Raw genomic sequence first — 26,222 nt, 5'->3', positions numbered from 1 at the left:
AAGGAGTTTCTGGGGTGCCTTTCCAGGGGTCAAATAGACATGATAAGAAACACATGTCAATAAAAGCAGGAAAATGAAAAGTAAAGCAGTGGACACTTACTTTCTTCTAGAATGAGATGATGACTTTTCTTATGCTTTCCTGCCTGCAAGTGTCCGGATTCCCAGTGAAAACCTTATTTGGGCAACATACCTTGGGTGTGATTCATCACTACAAATATTGTGTCTATCATGAACAAACATGATAGTTTGTAAATTGCAGTCTATGTGAAAAGATTATTCTGAAACATCTTTTCAGAAGGTAAATTGTTCTGTTAAAAGATCTTTTTCTTAAAAAGGAACCCTACCTACAGTAAAGTTTTCCCCCTTATTTGAATTAAAATCAGACTATTTCAGAATAGTCAGCTCAACACATGGCCTCATTGAAACTGTACGTTTGATTTCTTCCTGTTGTTTTGCTAGGTGGGTAGAACTTCATTCCTTGACACTTATGATCCACTAGACCCAGGGTCTTTTCCCTGTCTTACTTTGAAAAGGAGCTATGAAGCAGATCTCCCCCCTAACTGGAAAGGAGTGTGTTTTGTTTCTTAAACAAAATCAATTCCAGGCCCAGTTGAAACTTAGCATATAAAGTCCAAGCCTGAGAATTTGCTGTTGTTTTACCAGTTCATCAGAACTTTTAAGTTTTTTTTAAGTTCAAACAGTTGCCTTAAAAATGTGCTGTTCTGCTAAGCATTTTTGCTGTGTCATATACGCTGGTAAACCAACCAAATAACACTCCAGAACCAAACACCCAACTGTTCTAGTGTGTTTCTGAGGGCACTGTATGGTGTGAAGGCCTGAGAGCGCCTCTTGGAACTTGTTATGTGGAGCTGGCTGGAATTCTTGGACCTGATGAGGTGGTTGCTGCCTGCAAGTGTTCTTAGAGAAGCTCTGCTTTGGTGTCAGCTTGGTTGAGATAGCTTTAATAGGAGCTTTTCCATTTCTTGTTGATACAAGAGCAGGGTATGAGCTGTTTAGCTGAGCCAGTGGTAACCTATATGTTCTTCTATGTTTTACCTTTTAAATGCGCAGGCCTGTTATGTGCTGTGTGCAGAAACTTTTTGGTATGCCTTCTCATACTGCACTGCAGTGCTGCCAGTATGGATCATGCTTTCCTGGTGGTCGAGGAGAGACTTTTCCATTTTCCATTATAAAAATGTTGAGATGTCAGACTGTCAGAATGTCAAGAAATAGGGCCAGTATCTAGAGTGGGCAGCAGAAATAACATTTAGTGTTACAATCCTCAAACACTTTGCCAGTTTAACCAGGATATTGTCACTCCAGAAAAGGCTGGAAATGACTCTGCCTCAGTAATTTCATTTTTTCATTGATGGACTGAAGCTGTGACCTGCCTTAGTATAGTTAATTCATGAAAAACAAGGGAAGGGAGGCAGAAAGTAAGATATTTTACTGAAACAATCACTACCAGTTTTCTTGCTCAGAAGCTTCCACATGCTTAAACTCTGTGCCATAAAAATTCCATCAGGACTGTGTTCCTAGCTCTGGTAGTCAGTGCACTTCCTCCAACAAATACCTCTTGACTTGTATTTGCAGTGAGATTCACTTCTGTCCTAGCTGTCCATGTTGTTTGCTGCTGTTGCATACAGGAGCTTTGATTACTTTCGCTGTTAAGGCAAAAGGAGTAATTGGCATGGCCACAGGCTCTGATGAGGTGTGAAATTGTCTTTGGACCCTGGGCTCAGCCCCTGGCAGCCGTTAGCACCTTTCAACATAATGTCTGTTAGGCTACTAATAATGACTGTGATCCCATATTGAACTTTACAGACCCTTGCCTGTCATAACCTGTTGTAAGATGATGTGGGAAACCACATCTGAACTCAGACAAGATAGTTTCTGTTAGTATTACTGTAGTTTGTGGTGTTCTTTAGATATATTAGTTTTTTTCTTTTGTATGAGACATTTATTTCAATATAGAATTTCTAATACATCCATAAATCATCTGTGGTACCTATCATTTTGATGCATGGCCCAGTGGCACATAGAGAGTTGGATGGGAGTGTGGTGAAGAGTGATTATTCGCAATTGAGCCTGAATTTAGCATAGAAATACGGAAATGTCCTTGGGAAAGTGATTAATTACATCTGATATGGATCAATAATCATTTATCAGTTTCTCTATACATCCTCCTTGAAATGACTAATCTGCACTTTCTGCACTATTTTGGCTATTAGTAGTATGCATGGAAATGGAGGAGGGGTACATGTATGTGCATGTGGTCTAAAAAGTTATGGAAGTGGTAGCTTCATATAAACAAAAATTACTAAATCATGCTATTGGAAGTTAATAGTACCATTCTCTACAGAATAAAGAACTATATCCCCAGAAGAAATTCAGCAAGTTAAAACTCAGTGCCAAGAAAATAATGGCGGTAGCATAATCTTTATCTGTAGTTCTGCTATTTCTTGAAATAGCATGGTAAATTAAAAACCTTGTGGGTATATTTCTAGTGACTAATTGTGGATTAAAAAAGAGGAAGGTATCTCTTTAATGATACGTAGTTGGTTTCAAATCTTGGCATATATAACTCGGTTACTGTTGCTTTGAATTTGATTATTTCAGTTACTTAAGTGGGGTTTTGAGAGAGACTCCTGCGACCATGCCCTGAGTTCAAGCTGAATGCATTTTTATATTTATACAGCTGTCATTTTATAGCTAGATATATTTCATGATTTTAGGAAAAAATACCCTAATATTAAGTTTTTAGTAAGTATTGTGCTTTACGCTTTCTTAGAATGAACATTTTTACCATCAGATTGTGCTTGCCCATAAGATAAGGCTCTTGAAAGAAATTTTCTCTGGGTATTTTAAACTAGTTCTGTTTATCTTCAGTCCTGTTACTTAACTTTCTTTTTGCATCTTATTTCAATCCAATGTTCCCTAAATTGCTTCCAAATGAAGCACACTGGAGAAATACTTGATGCCTTAGAAATGGGACTGAAATTTATTTGTGCAGTCATGGGCAGAACATTGATGTACACAGGGAGCATGTGGAGAGGAGGAAGTTCTTTTGCTAAAATTCTGCCACCAAACTGGAAAAAAATGCTAAAAGGGTTTCTCTGGCTCCGATTGAACTCTCCTGCCTCCCTGAATGCAGCGACACCAGGCTGCTACAGATCGCTTGTTCTGGAGAGCGAGAGCATTCTTCTGAGGAGTGACTTTCCAGTGAAGAGCCCTTAGAAGTCAGTAGCCCAGCGGTATTATCTTGCTCCTTAATTATTGAAACAACAAAACATTTTTCTTTAAATATAAAGTTCAATTGAATCTCCAGTCACTCTTCCTTATGAGTAAAGTTAGCTGAGATGCACAAAGCTGATCTAACAGCTTGCAGCAACAAAAAGATGCAGTCTTGTTCCCTCTGCCCTTCTGCCAGTGTGGTTCTAGTCTTATTCGCACCAGTTCTGCTCATCTGACCCCACAAGGAGTTGATTCAGCTCACTAGGCCTGCAGGAAATAAACACAGTAGAGAGTATGAGTTGTTTTCTGCTGTCTTTACCGAGTTGAAACAGCACACAGTGCAGTCAAGTAAGAGCTGGAACTGGTGTATGGGAGGAGACAGGACTGCATAGTCAGGCATGGAGCAGGTTGGATGGAGAAAGGAGCGAGAGAGACATTTTGGGGTGCAGTGAGCTCTTTAAGATTAGCTTAGCTGTCCTGCTGAATGCTTTAAAGTATGAATACAAGTACCACTATCTTTGGTAACGGCTTGTCATGAACAAAAGAAGATCTTTCTTGTCAGAGAACCTGGTTAAGCAACTGGCAGCACAGGAGTTGTTAGCAGGCTTTCTGTATAAGGTGAGCTTTATTTATGTGAAAGTTACATATTTTCTAGTCAGCCTCTCCTACCTCCAAATCTTCTGTGTTAATTGTTCCAAATTTCACAGTTAAAGTTACATAGTCCTTAAATTTGCTTTGAAAGTATTGTACAAAAGCCTCGCACTGTATAGAGTACTTCCTGTTCTCCCTAAAGATGAGAGGGCAACTAGGCAAGTTACTGCAAGGGTTGTTCTTGTGAGCAGATTGACACCGTTTTGGGAAATGCAATTGTCCTTACTAGTAAATTGAGTTTTAAGGTTGAAACTGTAACTCTTGCCTCACATTAGTGTCTGTTCCTCCTATTGTTTCTGTCATTTTTGTGATCTAAGTGGCTGTGGTCTGCAGGATAAACTAGACAGCTGATTCTTGCCTGTTTTCAAATCTCATCTAATCATTTACACTCATGCAGCTGGCAATATACTGAGTATAATAATTATACATGATTTCTGGAGATGCGTTGAAAGATTTAAATGGTGAGATAAGATGCAGGGTGTTAGAGAACTACAGTATGGATCCTGAAGTCTCCCTTTAAAAATTCATCTATATATTTAGTACTTAATGTTCTTGTCACCTATCAGAGAATGGATTATGAGTATACGTGGCTGCTAAGTGATCGTCTGGATCTGTTCTCGCTCCCTTGACTTCACTGAAGTCACTCCTGATTTACAGCAGTGTAACTGCAGTCCAAGTTGGTCCTGTTGTTCTGCACCTGGGATCGTTTCTCTGTATCTGATGCGGAGGCATCCTGTTTGTGACGAGCACGGGCAAGAGCTGCTGCTAAATACAAAGACAGTTCAGAGGGCTTCTTGGGCATTTGCTCCTCATTTCTGGCAATGATGATTGGTTTGTCTTTTCATTGTATTCTTATATTATGTAATTTTGCTTGCTTTTTTTTTTTTTTTCCTTCTTCCTTATTTGGTAATGCAATTATTTGTATGCCCGGAATACCCCAAACCCTGAAATACTTACTACTTTTACTCCTTTTGACCAAGTTTTTGCTTTGGAGGTTCTTTTTAATTGTGTAACTTATTTTGGATGTTGTTAATTTTTTCAGTGTTGTTTGTTCCTGGCATTATCTTCCCTTTTTATTCACTTAAAGACATACTTCAACGATCACACTGCAGAATTTCCAGTATTTTGGGTATCTTTTAAAGTATTGTTTTTTCTCTCCTAGTTCTATAATGATTAATCATGTTGAATTGATCCTAGAGAATAGAATGTTGTTAAACAAACAAACAAAAAATCTGTTGCAAATTGTGTAATGCTTTTAAAATGCAGTTGTCTGTAGACACAGGAGACAATGATTGTAGACAGATGGATAGTTTATTGGTGTCGGAGAATTCCAGAAGTCAGTATGCGAACTGTATTAACTCTCTGTTGTTAGCAGGCATGTCAGCCTCAATCAGTTAAACTTCAAAGCATTAGTGAGCTGGAAAAAAAACCCAATGAAAAGATGGGTTGATTTGTATGAAAGTAGCAACTTTGAATGAAAGTATTAGAGTACTAGATTTTAGGGCTTTCATTTTCAAAAGGATACTCGCAAAGCTCTCATGTTGTCATTTGAAGACTGCAGCTTATTGAAGATAAGAATGCAGTACTAAATCTACCTAGCTTAACCTTTGGATGGGGGGCTGCTAAAATAAGACTGATTGTTTGCACTTCCTTCTCTGAATGTTCTTCTCAACATTCAGGTGGGTTCAGCAAAATCTCCAGAGAAATGAATGGAAAAAATTATAGTGCGAAAAGGCAAAAGTTGAACAATCAGAAAAATTAGAAAATAGATTGGGCCATTGCATCAGCAAAAAGAAAAACACCAGACAAAGAAAAGGAGAAACTTGCTTTGCTTTGGTACAAATGCAGCAAGCATGTACAGCAGAACTGTAGAACTGCAAATACAGTACTCAGAGAAATATGGTGTAATTGGGCTAAATGAGGCTTGGCTAAATAAAGAAACATAGGGTATTAAAACACCAAGACAAAGTACTGAGAAAGTAAGATTTCAGAGAATAGGTGGCAAAATAACATCTGTCTTAGGTCTCATACTGCTGAGAGCCAAAAATGACACTACAGATACTTTGTGGCTTTTGTGATGAGTCTTCAGTAGCACAGGAGGGCAATGTGCTAACCTGAACTGAAACTTTAATTACATTATAGGACTGGTAGGAGGTCAGTAGTATTTGTATTACGAGCATTCATGACAAATCAATTGTATAATGAAAGAGATTATAACATTGTTAGAAGTCTGATAACCCAATAACTTTGCGATAATTACTTCTCGGTTACTCACAGGGAATAACTTTCCACAGGAGCTGCTGGAATGTTAGATACGATGCCTGCGGTTATATTCATATCTGACGCGTACGTGCTATTTCGTACCAAGTTGGAATCTCATCATTCATTTGAACTCTGTGGACTTTTGTCATGTGAGGATTGGATTTGGAAAGATAACTAGATGTACATATGTATCTTTCGGTCCCTAAGCACCTTTCAGTCTTACTGTAGTGTGCTCTTAAAGATGACGAGCATGGTGTTTCCTTTTTTTTTTAATCTTTTTTTGTCAGATCAGTGTGCTCACTAGATCCAAGGCAAGGGAGGTGTGTAAACAAGTTGTTGGAGATAGAGGGTGAGAATGAGAGCACTTTTTGACAGTAATTGGCAAGGACGCAGAGTTAAGTATAATGTGAAATTATACTATATTTTACTTCTGAAAATTAACTTAAACTCCCAGGTCACTCCTGCGCACCTTTTTTTCCATGGTACCTAAGGTGGAAACAAACTCTGGACAAGGAGAATAATCTTATACTAAAGGCTATTTTTGTCTGTATATTCAGCATGAGTTCACTAAAGTATTTTATTTATTAAAGCCTCTCTGTGTTTCAAGTCCTTTTCAGGAAGATCAGATTGATGGATTTTGCTGAACTATAATTTAAATATGGCAAATGATGAAAAGCAAATTCGGTTATTCTTGATACCTTGGGATGCATAATAAGATCTAGACATTTTTCTCCACTATCACCTTTCCCTCTTGTTTATTAAATAAAGAGTTTTAGTCTGTTTTTTATGATGTACATTTATTGGCAACTGGAAAACAAACCAGCTTCACAGCTAGCAACAATTAGCAATTCAACAACTAGCAATTAAGTAAAGGAAACTTGATCAGTTGATAGAAGCAGCGATATTTATTTGGACTATTCAAATCTTTGTCGTATTTATTTCAGTTCTATGGCATCAAAGTATAAGAAAACTCTGTTATTGTAGCCTTCTAATATAATATTTAAGCAAGCTTCAGATTGTCTTGTCATGATTTTCTGAGTACAGCTTTTAGAAACATACATAGCTATTTCTAAAGTGAAAGAAGTGATGACTGAGATTCTCAATACAAAGTTTTAATGGAAGACATGGTGCTAAATCAACAGCTCTTTTTTCTTATTTTTTTTCAAGAAACTTATGTTTTCTTTACACAGAGACATTTTCAAGAAACTTACGTTCTCTTTACACACGTTTTAAACCTAAATAGCTGTTAAAATTACCTCCTGGGATTTGTGCTTGTGAAGCAGGCATGGGTTATGCTCTAAGACTAAAATGATTCATTATTTGTGAAATTATTCTGTGGCAACAAAGGATGATATTCTCCTTTCAGAAAGACTTCTCTTTCCCTTTCAGAAAAGTTACTCTGCCAAACTATTGGCCATCATATGCAAAAATTATTTTCTAGTTTTATAAATTCAGTATTTTCTCCACTAGCAAGTGTTTTCCATTGTATTACATATATGACTGGAATTTCAAAAATGGTTATGATGCTTAAAGCATTAAGTATGCTAAGAAGAATTTGTCCACATTATTTCTGATCCTGATGAGGCAAATCATCATTTGATATGTTCATATGACTTACATGTGGTCTAATCAAACCACTGGAATTTAGTCTGAATTACACATAGGTATTTTTACTTGGTACTTGTCTGTGAACTTGGTAAGCAAATATTTTTACTTTGTTGTAAGTATGCATTTCATTTTAGAGGTGCTTACAAATTGACTGTGGCCTTTCCAGACTGGATGTATTAGAGAAAAATATGATAGTAAGAAGAATAAAATTGGAGTTTACAGTAATATCCTGAGAACCAAATGACAGAATTTTAACTTTTGGGGTTTTAGTTATCTTCAAATGATCTGTTTTATATCTTTTTGTAAATAAAATTTTCCAGCCCTCAGGAAGATTTTTTTTTTAAAGAAAAGAAATTGTTGGTTTACGCGGAGTGTATCACACTGGAGTGTTGTGATACAGTGGCATTTCATTTGTTTCCTCACTAAGGTGAGGCACTCAATCCATAAAAAAATGAATCAAATCTCCATGGCAACATGTTAATCCTACGGTGTAAACAGCATGCATTCCCACTGCCTATTTGCTACTGAGGAAGACCATCCTTTTCTGCGTATGTGTGTGTACCTTTACACTTGCATATGTTTACCTTCGCACATATGCACAAAGTCTACCTTTTAGAATTGAGTGTGTTTTTAAAAAAAAACTGTTGATCAGCTATAAGAAAACAAAATACTGAAAACAGCCAAGAGCTAAACATGACAGAGGTCTCCTGGGAGGCAGTGATTCAGAAATGTCCTCCCCCTTGCCCTCTGTGTTCCAAAATAGTTGTCTTTATTTATATTTAGTGCTACTAAAGTGCATCTTGCACCAGTGGTCGGATTCCACTAGCATTTGTCCTTGTGCATCCATGGCACATCCTGCTTCCTGTTTACCACTTTCTCAGTCTCCTCATCTTCAGATTTTACTCATTATTTTTTCCCTTTCTAATTTTAAAACTAAAATATTAAAAGCTGAGTAGAGCCTACAGGAGCCCATTAAAAACTCTACTCTGCTGATGAGGGTTTTCTGCTTAGATTTTCAACTGAGATTTGTCAGTTAATCAGTTTTTAATTTGATTAACACATGACATTGATTTTTGTTTCGTTCTAGCTTCTCAGTCAATATTTCAAGAGGTACAAGGTCTAATTCAGCCACATAACATTCTTCTGTATCAAGCTATTATAAGACAAACTTTTAATCTTGTCAAGTTAGACAAGATGCATTTTCCATAAACTTATCCTGGCTGGCATTAATTATATTACCACCCTTTAATTCTTTGTTTATCAAGATATAAGCAAACTGTAATTTATTTGTGTAAACTATTCTATAGACTGGAGAAATACTGGAAGAAAAAAAGTCTGTGCAAATAATTCAGTTTTTTATTCTGGTCTCATAATGGTTTAAAATAGATATACGTATATTTTGGCATCTTCCATCACTGAGTCAAATGGCCTAATGCTGCAGGGTATTCTTAGATGGAAAATGCTCCCCCCCCAAATTAGTGATGTTTCACTTTGAATGGAATACCTGAATAGTTTTTAATGGGATTGGTGATAGGCATGAAGATGACTTTCTTTTTTTTTCTTTTTTTTTTTTTTCTTTTTTTTTTTTTTTTTTTTTTTTTTTTTTTTTTTTGGTAAGTGCTCTTACTAAACAGTGTAAAATCAGTCTCTCCCTGCTTCAGTAGATATTTATGTATTCCTTACAGGTGGTGGAAGAAAATTCACAGGAGTTTCAGGCTGTGGTCAGAACTGTTCACACCTGAGCTGAGGTAAGAGAATTGTCTTTCCCTCTATTTTGTTACTCTAAGCATGAAATGCTTGTTTAGGCAGAAATGCATGATTTTGTTACGATCACACAAACCTGAGGGAGATTTGCTGCTTGTGCTGAATTCTAGGACAGGAAGTTTGAAATGGATAAACTCCATTTCTCCAAATTTATTCTTGTCTTATAGCACTGAAGAAACTCAAATCAAAACTTGCAAATAGCTTCTAGTTGTCCAGAATGTCATTTTTTCCAGGAAAAAAAGGACTCAGATGCTTTTTATCATGCTGTTAGGAAACAGTTTGCATTTTGGAGTCTCCTATGCCCATTTTAGTTTACATTAGTTTCCTCTTAACACTTTTAAGTTCCTTAAAGATACAATGTCGATAGGCATCTGGCCTAATTAAATAGAAGGTGAATTCTATTCATTTTTGGTACATGAATTTGCCAGAAAAGTGATGTGAACATCTGGCTTTTGGTAAGAATTTTAGTATTTACTCACACTTAGATAGTTCTTCCTGTTTTTCATGTGTTGTAGAGTATTGATTTGTCTGAAGTGTTATTTGTAACATTGACCAATCAGTCTAATGTACAGTACTGGTAGGGAGCCTTCTGAGACCCCTCCTTCTCTCCCACCCTCAGCTGGAGACAATACGCTTAGAGGTGCGCTTAGTCCTTGGGGAAGATTATTGAAACTAAAACAATTTGTAGCAAAGGCTACTGCCCATCTTACCATGCATAAAAGCTTAGGGTATTTCCTATGCTCTGAATCAGGCGTTTCAGTTCTAGCCCGTTGTAGTCCAATGCTGAAAATGGGAAAACAAGTTGCAGTGCAGTGCGCGATACTCAGTTTCTACTTATGTGAAGATTTTTGCACAGCCTTTATCTGTCAAGAGGTTTAAAAAGATAAAAAAAAAAAAAAAACAAAAAAAACCTCCACACAGGTAGCACCTTGTTTTTATTTCTTAATTCCTTATATTTTTCTTGTTTCATAATGTTAACATCAGGCACACAAAAACTGTAAGATTAAACTGTATTAGCAGTTCAATTATATATAGCATTGGATGGCCCAAATATTTCTATTATTGCAATATGGCTCTATGTTTTGATTTTATTGCTAGTCCATCTTTCAGCTTGTCTTTTTAATGACTACAGACTAATTTACTGTTTGCTTGCACTGCTATTGGATTTCAAAATGAAAATGAAACAAGGGAAACAATTGCAAAAATAGATTTTGAATTAAATGAAAATTGTGGAGAATGTGGGGCTTTAAGATTAAGTACCTAAGACTGCATGGATTTTTTTTAAATTCCATATGTATGAGTGTAGTTAATCACACTGTTCTCCCCACCCCACTCCCACATTCCAAGTGGAAGAGTGCCGTCTCTTCAATGTGTTAATACTGAGGTGCCATGTCACAGGCACATATTTGCTTGGAACTGAAACAGCCACTTCCATTTGCTGAAATTGTTTTCAGAAGAAACAACAAGAATTTTTCTACAAATGGATTTTTAAAAATCTATTACCTTCTATTTCTACTTTCTATTCTATAATACACTTCATTTAAACATGAGTAAATAGTAAGAGTTTTTTCTGCCATCAAAAATGCTTTTGTATAGCTTTTCTCTTCAAGAGAAGTGCTGTGAAAAAGCCTGAAGGAGGGAAAGCTTTGAAATGGGAGGCTAGACATGCAGCTTGCATAGAATCATATAATACAGACTGTAAAGGACCTCTGGTAGTTGTGTCCAACCCTGTAATCAAATGAAGGCCAACTTAGAACAAGTTGCTTGGTAGAGTTACTGTTCAGCTTGAAGATGATGACTTTTTGATTCTAAGGCTTCATTATTTCTGTGTTACTGTTTACTTTTTGACACTGGCTTTGTCATAAGCAAAATTGTTTGGGAAAAAGAATTCTGTTTTAGGCAGAGGAACATGGCTGCTATTTGGAATCCAAGAATTTATTTATCACCCAGCTAGTCACAGTACTCCATAACAAGCTAATAGAGCTGTGCTATCTCAGCTGGCCTACTGACCGGGATATAGCCATCCCTTTATCTGGTGGTGGTTCTCTTTCATCACCCATGGTGTCCTAAGGTTGATGACCAATCTGTTAAGTTGGGGTGTTGCAATTAGACATCAATATGCAAACTTGTCACTGGGAGGTGTTCCTGATGCTCTTTTCTCCCTCACTTTTGGGTTCTCTTGGAGCCATTTTATACATTTGGTATCACAGGCCACTTATTCCTTCTTCACAGGTCTGCAGTTTTACACTCTACCCATATGTTTTATATACAGTACTCTACCAAGGGGTGGGTTGGTATCATATATTTCAGGTTCTACTAACCTTTGTTTAAAGTGAAGTCACATAACTTACAAAGTGTTAGACAAAGATTTAGTTGCATATTATCTTACTTACTCAGAATGTGCATACCACCCTATCTGCTGAAACAATGCATCATGGCATTTAAGCCAAGGAATTTTAGTTGGATACATGTCCTGACGTCTAGCTCTTTTGACCTGAGAATGATGACTGAGGTAAAAGTAGCCCCTCAGCCTATAAACTCGAAGGATGCAATTCTGTTGTGGAAGATGTACACCAGCAGTTCAGACAACTGAAGGAAACCCACTGCTGATGTTCCTTCATCCTCCAGTTTCCCTGGTAATCATTGCATGGTCTCTGATTCTTTTAATGGATGATTTTAAATTATGTAGTAGCTTGCTGGGCAGTGTGAGTACTGGACCCCTTGAGCTAAGAAGTAGTAACCAGAAAAGTACAGAATTTAGATGTGGTGTTCAAAGATAATTACAGAAGATAATGTGATTGGCATTTCTATTAAAGCTTTAAGGCATGTTATTAACTACTTAAGATGTTGCAGTATGCTTGATAGAAGGTAGCCAAAGGATGCTGTCTGTGACAAACTAATTTGGGATAACTGGGCAGTGGACAACACCCACTAAAAAAAAAAAAAATCAATTTATGAAAACAGTTATGGTCAATAGGAACAGCATACAGCATTTTCAGAAGTCATCACTGAACTTTATTTAGTCCAGTAACTTAGGCTAGTTAATGTCAAGACAACAGTTTTGTTTATCTCTCCAGAACAGGTCATTTGTTCAATTAGACTTTGTTTTAGGCTTCAAGTAATTTGGATGGGCGATGCAGTTGTATGTGTGGAAATGCTGAACAAATGCAGAATTTACTACTAGCAGAGTTAATTCTCTCTTCTCCTTTATGCTACTAAATTTTGTTCTCAGGTTTATAGTAGACAATACAAACTCAAAAAAGAGAGGTTAAAAGAAAAGTTGCAACTAATTTCAATGCAGAAATTCTCCACATTTGAAGTTATGAATTGCAAAAATTAGATCCTTAAAATGGGCAAGCTGAGGGAGAATAAATTGTATCAGTAAAACTTAAGCAATTCTAAATGTATATAAATACAGAAATCACAGTAGCAATGTTCTTGGCAAAAAAGTTTTCATCTTACCATGCTTTTCAGTGTTTTTAATATGGTAGTATAAGACTTCTTGTCTGGTTAGTGTTATCTCATGTGAGCAGCAATTTTCACCTGAGAGCTAGAGAATGAATTATATCTGAGGAAAAGAGGCAGAGAAGAAAGTTCAGCCAAAGGTAAGTGGAAGAGAGACCTATTTGCAAGGGAAGCGGAGATACGGGTTCTTTTCCTGACCTTCTCTGTGACCTTGGGCAAGTCATTTTATTACCAGCTTTCTCTGCTGTTCCTGCTATCATCTACCAGTCTTTCCTGTTTAACCTGTGAGCTCCTGAGGCAAGGATCGTGTCTCATTACTTATGTACAGCACCCTGGGACCCGAATCTTAGTTGAGGCTTCTGCATAGTGCTGCAAAACAGTAAAGAATTAACACAATTTGTGTGTCTGTGGGAAGACTTGGAAGAGGAAAAAGTAAAATAAAATAAAATAGTTACAGCTGTAACATATCATTTTTCCCAGCATAGGAAAATTAATGCCCGTTGTACTTGCTCTAGACTGTGACATTAATAGACTTGCTAAAATTGTAATAATGTATTTCTTTTAAAGAGTCATTCTGGCAATCTGACAAACCACCAGTTAGCTCTAACAACCAGTTTGAGCCTAATTCTGCACCATAGACTTGTTGGTTGCTTCTAGAAGACTGAAGTTGCAGATGTGTCAGACTAGGATAAATTAAGGAATTGTACTGCAGGGAGATGGAACAGGGAGGTGAGATGTTAGTGCTTCCCAGGTTCTTGCTGACTTTGGGGTTTTACACCATCCTCCTCCAGCTTTCTACTTTTTCTTTCATCCCTTATTTTTGCATGTCATCTTCTCTGTTGTCATCAAAAATTCCAGCTTTTTCTGCCCACTTACCTAGCTCATGCACAGAAATCTTTGCTGCTTCTGCATTGAATCCTCTGCATGCGATTGCCTTCATAGCCTCATTTCTGTCAGCATTCTCCATATTCCAGTGTCTGACGAGAACCCAACTGCTACACATCTGTGAGAACAAACAGTCTTATATTTACAAAGTTAGGCTTCAGCTCAGGAGAACAGCTAAAACCTGTATTTCATTCTATCAGAATAGGAACATTTTCCCAACAGGGAGGTCTCAAGAAGCAATTAATTATAATTAATTGCAATCTAGGTAATAAATTTTAAAATGAACAGATAAAATTCTCCTGACCATGTCTGTCTGCTGTGTGGAAAATTGCCTTTTGACTGCTACTTTATCCTTTTTTTGTGGTCAATAAACTACAGGCCACTTCAGGTGCAGGCCTTTCCTCCTCTTCTGTTTGAAAAGTGACAAAGCACATCAAGGCCTTTGTGTTCTATCATGCTTCTACTATGTTTCCATTGATACTTTTATTTCTGCAAGCTTTTATATGCAAGAACACTAAAAATAGCTTATTCTAAATTTTACTGAATGAAATAGGTGGACTAAATCATCATTGCTTTAGGATGGAGACATTGTACATGGAAGAAGATAGTTTTCTTAAAACTGGACACAGTAACAAGAACAACAAACTGGAAACTCACTTTGTTTTGTGAGGAAGGGGGAATCTGCAATTTCATGAAAAAAGATATAATCCTCACTTTTAATCAAAGCAGTTAGCTAAACTCCCTTATAGAGCTGTGATTTCTTTTTTTGTGGTAGGAACAGATAAAGAGAAAGGAATAGCTTTTTTTTATCTAACCAGCGGATATGTAAATGTACGAAATTCAAATTAAGTACAGGGAGAAATGTAAGATATTGCAGCGCGCTAGTCCATTTCTTTCCATATCCATCAGAGAAGCAAGTTTCTTCTACAGCAATGTTTCCTGCCCTTACTGCGGAATGATTACTGTGTGAAGAAAGTTCACTGATCTATTTCCTTCATATCCACTTTGTGCCAGTTCCTGCTGCAGGATGAACTCTCACTCCACTCTTTACTTATATTGCTTCTTGCCAGTCATGCCAGAAGATAGGCTTACTCTAACTTCCTGTCCATACATCATTTTCAGTATTCAGGAGTATTCTCCATATAACTGGAGAATGTATCACGGAAAACTTTTCTGAGCTTTAAGTTATGCTCTGTTTACTGATGGAATATAGGCTGAAAGTGATTAAAAAAAAAAGTTCCCTTGGGTCAAATCTCTTGGTCTTTACTAAATGTAAGTTCCAGGTATGATAAGAACTTTGGCCCACGACCATATCAGGATGTGATATGATATGTTTCTCTGTTCAGCCATCAGTTACTACTGTGTCTTATTTCCTACTCATTCCTTTCATCCCTCTCTGACAGTATGCAGAGAAGTGGTTTTAGAGTATAATAGTAGAAAAGGGAAACTGCTGTTTTCCAAGTCAAAACTCTGCTTGCTACATTTTGTAGGGGAAGGGTCAGTGATTACCAAATCTGTGTGGAAACCAGCTACAATTGCTGTTCTATGCAAAGAGTAAGCATTTAGGAGAGAGGAACATTTTCATGTAAAATAGAAGGGGGGTGGATACTGGCATTACAGAGACTATTTTGAATGAAAACTTAATTGCCTGTGAAATTTAAGAATTTTGCACAATACTCAGCATTGTTCCTTCTGACATACCAAACAACTATAATTGTTCATCCTAATTTTAGGGAATCTATCCCAGGATCTACTCTGAATTAATACTAGGTATAAACATGGAAAGCCTTCATGACACTTGCTGCTTTTTGGTTTGAGAAATTCATTTTTCAGGATCAAATATAGTTAAACTATATTTGGAAACCTTTTCTGAATAATAGTTATGTTGCTCTTGTTGTCAAGGAAGAACTGTATTCATTTATTGAGAAGTTATTCTGGCAAAAAGTTCACAGATTTAGAATAACCAGTAGAGATTGGTTAGGGCATGCAGAAGCCTTTAAAAACAAAAACAAAGTTTGTATAGTTAAGATCTCAGCTGGCTTCAACACACTTGGTCCTGAATTCCCTTTCATGACTTCATTAATAAATTGCACCACTGTTTAAATAAGTTCTGTAGACCTGAATGTATAGGGTGGTAGATTTTATTCTTCCCACTTTCTCTCTCCTTGTGCTGAAGTCCCAGCAACATGGGGTGCATGTCCGCTGTACTTTGTGCTCTGATGAACTAAATACTGTTTTCCCACAAAAATAAATGGGATTTTGGAATGAAGTCTGTACAAGGTAGGAGACTACTTTCATTTGTTCTGCTGTATGAAACCTTGAGGACTTGTAGTACTGGCAGGGACTGCTGGAGTGTATCAGGCTTTGACAAACCCCCCATGTGCCTTCCATGTGGGGCAGGCTAAGAGAATCAACTAAGAATGTTCCTATAGCAAAAAATATGGTGCTACTCTTTTGTAACTATGGTATCGTAGCTTTGCATGTGGAGAGCCTGCTATGGAAATTTCAGAGCTTTGAGCACTTTACTGTTCAGTGGTAGTCCGCTTTTTTGTGACCTCGCTGTTTAACTTGGGAAAATTACACACCAGGTACTTGGTTTAAACATTATTTGTGACCAAGGTGCTTTCTTTAAAGCTGCATTTTCTGCTTGGTGATATAATAGTTCGAGAAGGTATGAGTAAGAAATGTTTGAAAGTTGGATCAATAAGGGGAATAACATGCATATGAACTTACTGATTAACATTTTCAAACACCTGAAAGAAATGTTTTAATGAGAAGCACCTACCAAATGCTTAACTTGTTTCAGTGAAGTAGCTTCTTTTTTCTTTTCTCTTTTTTGTTTTGTTCTGTTGTTTTTCCCTGGCATGACACATGTTTCTAATTATTGAACATGACTGGAATGTAAAGATTAAGGTTGCTTCTGTTTGTTAATAAGAATTTTTAAGTCCTTCCATGTATACATGAGAAAAATGAAGCCATGGTGGAGATTTGGCTCTATTCTGCTTAGCATATGCTAATATCATCTTCTCAATGTAATCTTTTACCTTGCCTAAATAAACTTCTAAATGCATATTTCTCTCAAGATGCTCATAGAGGTTTACTTCAGTCTGCAGTGTGCAGCAATTCCCAGAAAAATAATATGAGGAGAAGTCACTGTGAATTGTGTTATCATAAAAGCTAGAATCACTTATTTCCCTTTACAATTTAAAACATTGCAGAAGACTCTCCAGGGTAGAAATAACGTCTCCAGCTGGCCTGATTTGTTACTAAAAGTAACAACAGCAAAAAAGTATTGCCTTTTATAAGTTAAGTTAAACTCAGATATGTATCTTACTACTAGAACAGGAAGAATGCATTTCACTGCAGTTTTCATGGCAATCCCCCATCAGGGAAAAAAATGTAAGAAAAAAAGCATCTGATCATGGAACATCCTGGTTCATAAACATTTGGTAATGAATTCACTGAAAAGTCATTTGAAATGTTTCAATTAAAAGCAGTCATTATGGATGTTGAGTGTATGATACAGTTTCTCAAAATTCATCTTGTAAAGTTCTACCCATTTTGACATTCTGAATTTACTCTGCTGCTTTGTCTCACTGGCTTTAATTGTATCTTGCTAAAAGACAGAAAAATACAGAACAGACAAAAGGTACATGACAGCAGAATTTGCTCTGCAAGTCATGGTGTCCAGACTAGCGGACGTGCAGTCACACAGAGGCAGTGATGCTTCACATCTGAATAGGGGTGTCTTATTAGAGAAGTCATTGCAGGATTATGGCCCCCATGTTCTGTGTCTCTTTAAATATGATGTGTAAAGGGGGGGGGGGAGCAAAACTGAGGGAAATACATCCTCCAGTACTCTAGGCTATATGTACTAAGATGATATCTCTAATGAGTTATGTGAAATCTTGGATGCTGTTATGGGTAAAAGTGTAAAACTCCAGCAACAGCAGTGTCAGACATCTCCTTGACATGAATGAGATCAGGATTAGCTCAGCTGGATAAAAGCTGATGTAAAAGGGACGGAAAAGAATGAATGCTGTTATGAGACAGCTCTCTAAGAGAGTGGAGAAGGGTCTGTGTGCATAGTTCTTGTGATCCTTCTGGAGCTGCTGACAGATGAGCTCTGAATCTAGTTGTTACGGCTTAGAGTGTTATCTCTGATACCTGCTGTGCTTACAGCATCCTTTTGTTGAAGGTTGCTGGTCCGCCTTCAATGACAGTAGATCTGAGCTGCCTTTCCAACCTGAATTATCTTAGGATCCTGTGGACTCTCTCAACCTTCTCAGTGGTAGCTCAGGCATGTGTTCCCTTCCACCAGTACTACTATGGGGCTATAGTTCCTGGCAGAGAAGTGAAGCAGACAGCAGTTAGAGCTTCCACAGATGTTTTCTTTGGTGCGCACAAGTGAGAAGCCTTCAATTCATTTGTTGCCTTAATTGGTCTGAATTAATTCATGTTACAACTCCATTAACTTCAACTGATTCCACATCATCATTAAAGTGATAAAAGAGGTTTTCCCTGTTGCAACCAAATTGTAATAAATGGAGTCAAACTAATTGTTACAGAAGGGAACCAAAATCCACATGTACCTTTGTTTTGTAAATATACACTCTTAAATAAAGTAGTGTTTTTTAGCTTGCAGTAGATGGTTAGTATTTGTATCAAACTCACTGATTCCTTTGCAAAAGAATGTTAATTATCTGCTAAGAGCCAAAGGTTGCTTTGCTTGCCATTTTTGTAGATGAGAAGGAAAAGAGGGAGAACAACTGGAGGAATGGTATATCATATAAGGCATAGCTAATATACCAGCAGTGTTCAAATGGTGAATTAAAAAGTGGGTAAACTTACCTGTTTGGAGCATGCAAAAAGGTGAATGCTGTTTGCTGAAGTTAGAATGGGTTTGTTCTGTTTTTGTTTGCGTGGGATTTTTGTTTGTTTTTTCACTTCTAGCTGTAGTGTTTTGCAAGGGCAACATTTATGCAGAATTTTAAAAGGGCTTTTTGAACTTCTCATATCAGAGTTTCCAGACCTAAAGGAAAGTTCACTAATGAGAACACACATTCCTTCATAAATCCTGTGCTGAGAAACAAGACAACCTGATTATTGCATCTGAGCTGCTTCACATTTGTGGGTTTTATTTTCCTATTTAAGAAATACTAGTTTAAGATGGTTAGATGCAAGCTTTTCAATAAGTAGTATTCCCTCTCCTTCTCTTTTTAATTTTTCTGCCTTTCAAACATGGTCTATTTGATATATACCTTACAGTTCTGCTCAGCTCATGTTTATATAATATAAGCAGCTGCTGCTGCTTATTTCTGGTATGAAAGGCTTTTGTGTCTGAAAGATAGTCTGCCTTTTCCAGGTATACCAGCTGGTCTAGTGAAAGATGCTCCTGCCTACAACTCTTTTCCTGCCTATGCTCTTACATAGAACATGGTCGGTGTTTCAAGAAACTTTTTTTAAACTAAATTGAGTTGCAGTGTAATAGACCTGAATCCCACATCAGAATATTGAATGTTATATTTATTGAATACAAAATCTGTATTAGTTTTGGTGAATCTATTGACAAAATACTTTTGAGCCACCCAAAAGTGCTCATTTGATCATTTTATTCTGATTTTAAGGTTTTCGTAGTTCACTTTGTGTTGCCACATTGATTTACTGAATATCCGTTTGGTTTAGTGGTAGTTTCCTGATGTCGTCCTTCAAGTCTATCTTTCCTTGTGAGTTTTTGCCTGACACTGTGACTGCTTACAGCCCTGGAGCAAAACAATCTTCACCTTTGAAAGAAAGGTAGAAAAGAGCTTTTGGAGTCGGTATTCAGAATAATGGCATATTCAGGTATTCTTTTCTTGACCTCCTTGGACCTTCTTTTCTTGACCTCCTTGGACCTTCTTTTCTTGACCTCCTTGGACCTTCTTTTCTTGACCTCCTTGGACCTTGGTCAGCTCACCTAGCTATGTGGGGTTGAAGGAAGCAAAAGTAGGAGAGGCAATGAATGTGTGTTTTGCCTGAGGCCAGCAGCCTTTTCTAAAGAGAATCTGGGGGGAACAATCAGCCACTGTAGTTGGTGCCAGTAGTGAAATGGAGAAGGAAGTTAGTGGCTCTCCGGTTAGTGCTACATGAGATTTTTTTTCTTTTGAGCTGTCACAGCCTTAGGCTACTTCGTAAAATCCATGAGTTAGCTTTGAAACTGTGCTTAATTTCCCAAATTCCAGAACCAGTGTGTTTTTTTTCCTCTCTTTTCCTAAGTCAGGTATCTGGATGGGGGTACCAGTTGCGTTCTCTGTCTTTCCTGATCATAAAGTAGAGGGAGAGTTGACAGAGAACAGGACAATGTTAAACCTCTGCATTTAGCTTTGGAGTTGCCACCATAAGCTGGAGTTCCCCATTCCCTCTGCCAAGAGAAAACTCCTGGTTCAGGAACACTGGTGCCAAAGATTGTGCCATCACTTTTTGCCAGACTGCAGATTCATTTTTACCTCTTTCCCATCCGGAGGCAGTAGAACTAGCTACATTTGCAAAGCACCCAGCAGCAGAAGGATACATCTATAGCTTTCTATTACTGGCATCAGAAAAAGGATGTTTGGCTAATGTTGCATCTGCTGCTTGGCACCTGCCTTTCCTCCCCTTGCTGGAAACATGCTGAGAGTGCCTCTTCGCTATAGTTTGTTCCGGTTTCCAAGAGTCACTCATCTCCCATCAGTGAATATGGACAGGCTTTTATTCAGCTGAATAAACAGGCAAAGGTTTCTTGCAGAACATGCCTGGAAAATGGCGAGGATTACGTACTGGTCTGTAGAAGTACCTTTAAACTCTGAGTAGAGGGTAGAGGAAAAAGAAAGATGCAACTGCTAGGAGGATTGTCATTCATTAATTCCACTTGCAATTTTGAGATAAGAAACACTGAGTAGAGATCTCTCTCCTTTTCTTCCCTTCCTTTAACTGTTTCCATCCGGATAATGATTTAAGAGCAACTATTCTTGCTCTCTTGATTGCTTTTACTGATGCTGTGTACAGAAAGATACTACTCAGTTCAGTATGAATTCTGCATGTTTGTTTCTATCAGGTTTATCTGAGATCTTCCTCTCCTTTTTTATTTTATTTCCTAATTATGAATTTAAAAATTGCACTGATGGAAGAAGATGACCGTGCTGTTCTTGCCAGACAGTAAATGATGTATGACAAGTGGACATGAATATTTAGGTTTCTAATACATTTCTCTGAATACATTGCTGTTCCAGACTCTGCTGCTGCTTCTTTCTGCTTACTGCAGATGACATATATGCCCCCTGAAAGCTGTATTAATTCTGCATGAGACCTACCAAGGCTTGAATCATGTGGCTCAAATAAGGGGTTTGAATCATGAAAAGCTTGAGACCCCAGGCTCAGACTTTTTTTATCCTTTTAACCATGAAGCTGAAAGAGCTTCTGTGGAAAGTGTGCTGCCTTCCTGACTAGAGCTGAATAATCACTAATACAAAGATCTGAGATATAACCTAATCACTTTAGCAGTGTGTAAAACTAGCAAGAACGTGTTTCACTTTCTGCTAGGTAGTTATATTAAGGTGACATGTTGGTCCTAGAAATCATTTGCTGTGAAAATTTGCACAAAGCAATGACTGCTTTGGTTGAGAATATATGGCTCATTAAAGTCAGTAGAAATTTCTTTCCAAAAAAGGGAAAAGAGTCCATAGAGAACTGGCAAGCTAGTACAGAGGAGATACTGAATGAACACTCCCAGGGCAGCCTGGATAATGGTGCTCAGAATTAGCAGTAACACTTAATCTGAGAAAGAAAAGCAGCTTGTTGATTTCGTATCAGTGTGTGCTGCTGTAGGGGATTTGGTTAGTCTCAGTGCACTTCTCTAATACAATATTCTCTGCTCAGTTCACCTGAAATTCAAGAGGAAGGTCAGTATGGAAATGGCGTTAGTAGATCAGCATGACAGATGCGCTATAATCCTAGCGCTGTTTTGGCTGAACAGTGTAGGCTTATCTGCCTCTTCTTCATTGTTTTTCCTTTTTTCTTCCTCTTCAGATGTCCATTATCCTAAGAAGGCATAAGCATTTTTCTGTTCAGCTTGAGTCAAACTGCTTTGTTTTCTATTTTACTGTGCTGTCCTCTTAGCTCTGTAGTCAGAGGAACAGAGCACAAGAACTGCACATTATAGTTCTCTTGGACACTGAAGCTAGAATTAGCTTCTGAAAAAGCTGTGTACTGTGTGTGTGAAATTGGCTTAACGTGAATTTCTCCATGACTAATTTACAACACCATTTTTAGTTTATACGAACTGCATTGGATAGTGAGAACAATGTACTACATGGGCATTTAGAATCAGTGTTTTATCAGCAAGTCATTCATGTGTTACACTTGCTTCATACTGTAATTCTGATGGAGTAAATATAATCAAAAAGACTCCACTTTTAATATTTCCTGGTTTCAGCTGTACCAGTATATTTGCCTTAGCTGGCAGCTCCAGAACTGGAGACTTGCAAGTAGGATGAGCAAATCCCCTCTGGAGGGTTACACTGCTGGTCATGGTGAAGGGGGTTGTCTGACTGCTTGGGAAGTATTTGGGAGTATAAATGAGGGCTGGCTGTCTGACAAAAGCTCCACTGCATGATGGGCATGTTGTACTGGCACAGGCCGATGTGGTAAGGGCAGATCCACAGCATGGCATTTCTGCTGAGAAGTGGGCACTCCTCAGCTGCGAGCAGGGCTTCAGGGAGCCGATGTGCAAGCCGGACATCTGTATCTTGTATGATGTGTTGCGGAGTTGGAGGAGAGCTGCCTTTGAGGATGGATGTGTTACTGCAGAGGGACAGTGGGAAATGTGGGCTAATGAGCCTAATGCATTCCCTCTCCGCCTCACCCTTTAAATCTGCATCTGACTCTGGTCACACCAGTGGCACTAGCATGATATTTGGGAGCTTCTGCTTTATAAAGGTCATACATTTTCCTTCATGCTTTAAAACTGTCAGGAAACATGATGTGACACACAAAACCCACCAAAATGTACTGAGCACACTGAATCTCGAGCAGCTGTGGACAGCCATCCCTGGGTGAAACAAGCTGTGTGGTCTTTCAGAGAAGACTCTAGAATGAGATGGGAAGATGCAACATGCATCAGTTCTCAGCAAAGGAATCATACTGGCAAGAACTGAATACGAATGAATGAGTATCCTGAAGGGAGCACTGCTCTGGTGCATGAAATTGTCTGTTAATCAGACAGAACTAAACCAGAATGTTCAAGTCCCTTTTAGAGCGCTTTGTATTCTGAGGAGCAAATAGTCTTGCTTTTGACTGCAAAGAGTGATATAAATTACATTTACCTGGAACACTTTGTTTGAATATTTACCAGATTGTAAAATACTCTTACGGAAAAAAAAAATTGTAATGCAGAAAAAAATGAAGTTTTTTTTCTATTTGACTGGCAAAGCAACAGAGCTGAGTCTGAAATTCCATCTTACTCATCCTTCCCCCTCTTCCTTACTCCTGAAGTTAAATGATCTTTTCAGAGTCGATCCCTGTATCTTGAAGAAAAGAGATAGGAGAGGCAAGCTGATATTAGACCTCAGGATATCTTCCTTTTGGTTCAGTTTGCAATGTTTTATTATTTCTTAATATTAAGATAGTAAGAGATACTTTAATACCTCTTGATGCTTTTTTCAAGTGGCTGTAATGTACACTCATCAGTATTTCTTCAGTAGTTTGGGGAATCTACCATACACTTTTACATGTGCACTTTGAGCTAGAACAAACACACCAATGCAAAGCTTCACTCTCCCTTATTTTGCTAAAGAATCAGGAATCAGCACTGTCTTTCCTAATGGAAAGGTCAGGTCATGGAAGGGTACAAAGGAAATAAATGCGCTGGTTATGTAGCTGCTGCACTTGGTCCTTATCCTTTCTTGCTGCCATGACAGCGTTAGGTATGTGGTTTTATAAGCTCTTATACCAGCAGGGCGAATGAAACATACAACATAGCTGTGTATATTCATTTAAAAAGAGCAAAAGTGGATTTTTTTTCCTACTAAAACCCTGTAATGTATTACAGAGTGTTATCTGTCTCATCAGAGAGCCTGTAAATTGTGAAATACATCATCAAAAGACTGTTTATTCAATGTTTCATAATGGAACATGGTGTATTGGAGGTAATGAATTTTCAAATTGCCATGAGCCACCAAAATAATTTACACTTTTTCTCTAGAAAGAAGGGCAAACCCGAATACATTTTCTAGTGTGTAGAACTCTTACCAAAGTTCACAGTATTAGTGTGCATTTTTATACTGTAAAGTCTATTCATGTGTTAAGTACACATTGTACAAGCAATGAGTAGCTTAAAGTTGCCTTTGCAGCAGAGCTGTTAAGACTTGCTTCGTTCATCATATTCTTTTAGGTAGAAAATGGACAGAAACTAAACCAAACAGTATGTCCAGGATTATTCACTTTTTATATGGTGGAGAGAGGAAAATAAACAAATTTTGACTCACACCATTATTAATTTGTCATTCTGTCACAAAACCTTTAGGAGACAAACAGAAAGGTTTCCCCCTCTCTCGCTTTTATGTAGTGGTTTCCTGTGCTAACGTGGTTTGCTGAAATTCCCTGTCCAATGACCAGTCCATTAACCTGCAAGGAAAGAGTTGGGTGCATTGTGCTGATTCACTGAGGCAGAAATCTCTGTATCCATCCAGGCAAGCAGGCTAGTGAGGAAGCTTAAAGCAGAACTGCATGTTTTCTATCTGCTTCTGTTAAGAGTTGAGTTCTAGAAAAAGAGTATGAATATTTGCTCTTACATTTGGACACCTTTGTTCTGAACTGTTTTGGGAAAGGTAGGTAATTTACCCCCAAATGAAGAAGGCTCTTTTGCATATGTTAACTTTGATGCAATTGCTTAGAAGTCCATCTGAGCATCAGGATTATGCGGACTTGAGGATTAAACCTTTGGAGATTGTAAAGGGGAGGTGGAGCTGGGTTGGGGACCTAGGAAATGGTCCTTGAAAGTGAAGGAAGTTGTTAAATCTGAGGTTTCGGCAAAAAGACCATTGTTAGGATAGGTCGTTTTAGAGTGGTAAGAGCTCTGTGTTGAAACACTGGTAAATTAGCGGACCAAATAAAAAGAGGTTGAAAGAAAAAGGAAGAACTGTGAAGTTCCTTTTATTTTAACTCAAATTAGTTTATAACCAGTTATAAATGATCACTGGTTACTTAGTCATGTAAAGACTTCCTCCTATACTTCCTCCCTTCTGTGGCAACTGTTTTTCTTGTAGCTTCTTTGGCAAGGACTTCTTTTTTGATGGTGTCACCTGGATCAACTATGTGCTTTCTGACTGCTTCAGAGAATTCCCAAAGATTTGTGAAGTATGACTTCCATTTGCAAAATCCATGTTGACCCTTTCCCAGTATATCATATCCATCTTCATGCTCACAAATTATCTTTATTATAATTTCTACCAGTTGTCCCTCTATAGATATCAGATGTACTCGTGTGTAATTCCATCTCTCTCCTGGAACTGTTTTTCAAAATCAGTACTGCATGTGTGACTGTTCTAGACTTCTTGTAGAAAGGCCCTTTAAGCAAGAGGTTACACAGCACAGTTAACTGCTCAGCTGTTTCACCAGTGATTTCTTGCAAGACACATGGGTAAATGCCATCTAAGTATGCTGACTTGTTATTGTTTAGCATGTAAATTTTTCTTGCTCCTGTAATGCCTTCTAGCAGCACTTTGGAGAAAAATCCCCTGATATATCTCATATTATGAGGGGATCCAGTAAGGGAATCTCTTTAAGCTGCTGTACAGTGAAAATTAATTTTGAAAAAATTAATCTATTTTTTTTCCTGCAGTAAGCTTATCTTCTGAGTGCTCCTTTTATGTTGCACAGTAACTGGTTCTACAGATTCATAGGCAGGTGTTCTGCTCCTGATATGTTTGAAAACGGATATATTACTATTTTTTTTGACTCTTACAAGTTGTTCCTAAACCACCCTTTTTTCTGTTTTTTTCTCTCCTGACTGTGTTCTTACACCTAGCGTGCCACAATTTATGATCCTTTCTATTTTCTTTGGACAAACCTTCAGCTTTTTGAAGGATGTCTTCTCATCTTTTAGTCACTGTTTAACCATGCCTGCTTTTGCTTAATATTCCTAATACCTTTTTGATTTCAAGAGCAGACACTTTACTTGAGCATCCAAAATAGCATCTTCTGTGGGGAAAAGTACTTCTGTGTGTGAGTGAGAGAACTTAATTAAAATTAAGTTTGAACACAGGAAAAAAAAGTCAAATGTTGTGACATCCCTAAGATATTTAGACTAGTTATAGATGAAAGAAAAGAAAAAGATTAAA

General features: G+C 37.7%; 1 long non-coding RNA gene across 1 annotated transcript in view; it reads left to right on the top strand.

The window, feature by feature from the left end:
• LOC135328798 (uncharacterized) overlaps positions 1 to 26,222 on the top strand; it is a 161,743-nt gene that overhangs the window by 96,933 nt on the left and 38,588 nt on the right. The window contains exon 3 of the long non-coding RNA XR_010389836.1: positions 9,441 to 9,503. This is a non-coding gene — a long non-coding RNA (uncharacterized LOC135328798). The remainder of the gene's footprint in view (positions 1 to 9,440; positions 9,504 to 26,222) is intronic.

The sequence above is a fragment of the Dromaius novaehollandiae genome, chromosome 6 (assembly GCF_036370855.1).
Source record: "Dromaius novaehollandiae isolate bDroNov1 chromosome 6, bDroNov1.hap1, whole genome shotgun sequence".
In the NCBI taxonomy this organism is placed as follows: domain Eukaryota; kingdom Metazoa; phylum Chordata; class Aves; order Casuariiformes; family Dromaiidae; genus Dromaius; species Dromaius novaehollandiae.
Note: the sequence above shows the minus strand (reverse complement) of the source record. Positions and strands in the feature narration are given on the sequence as shown.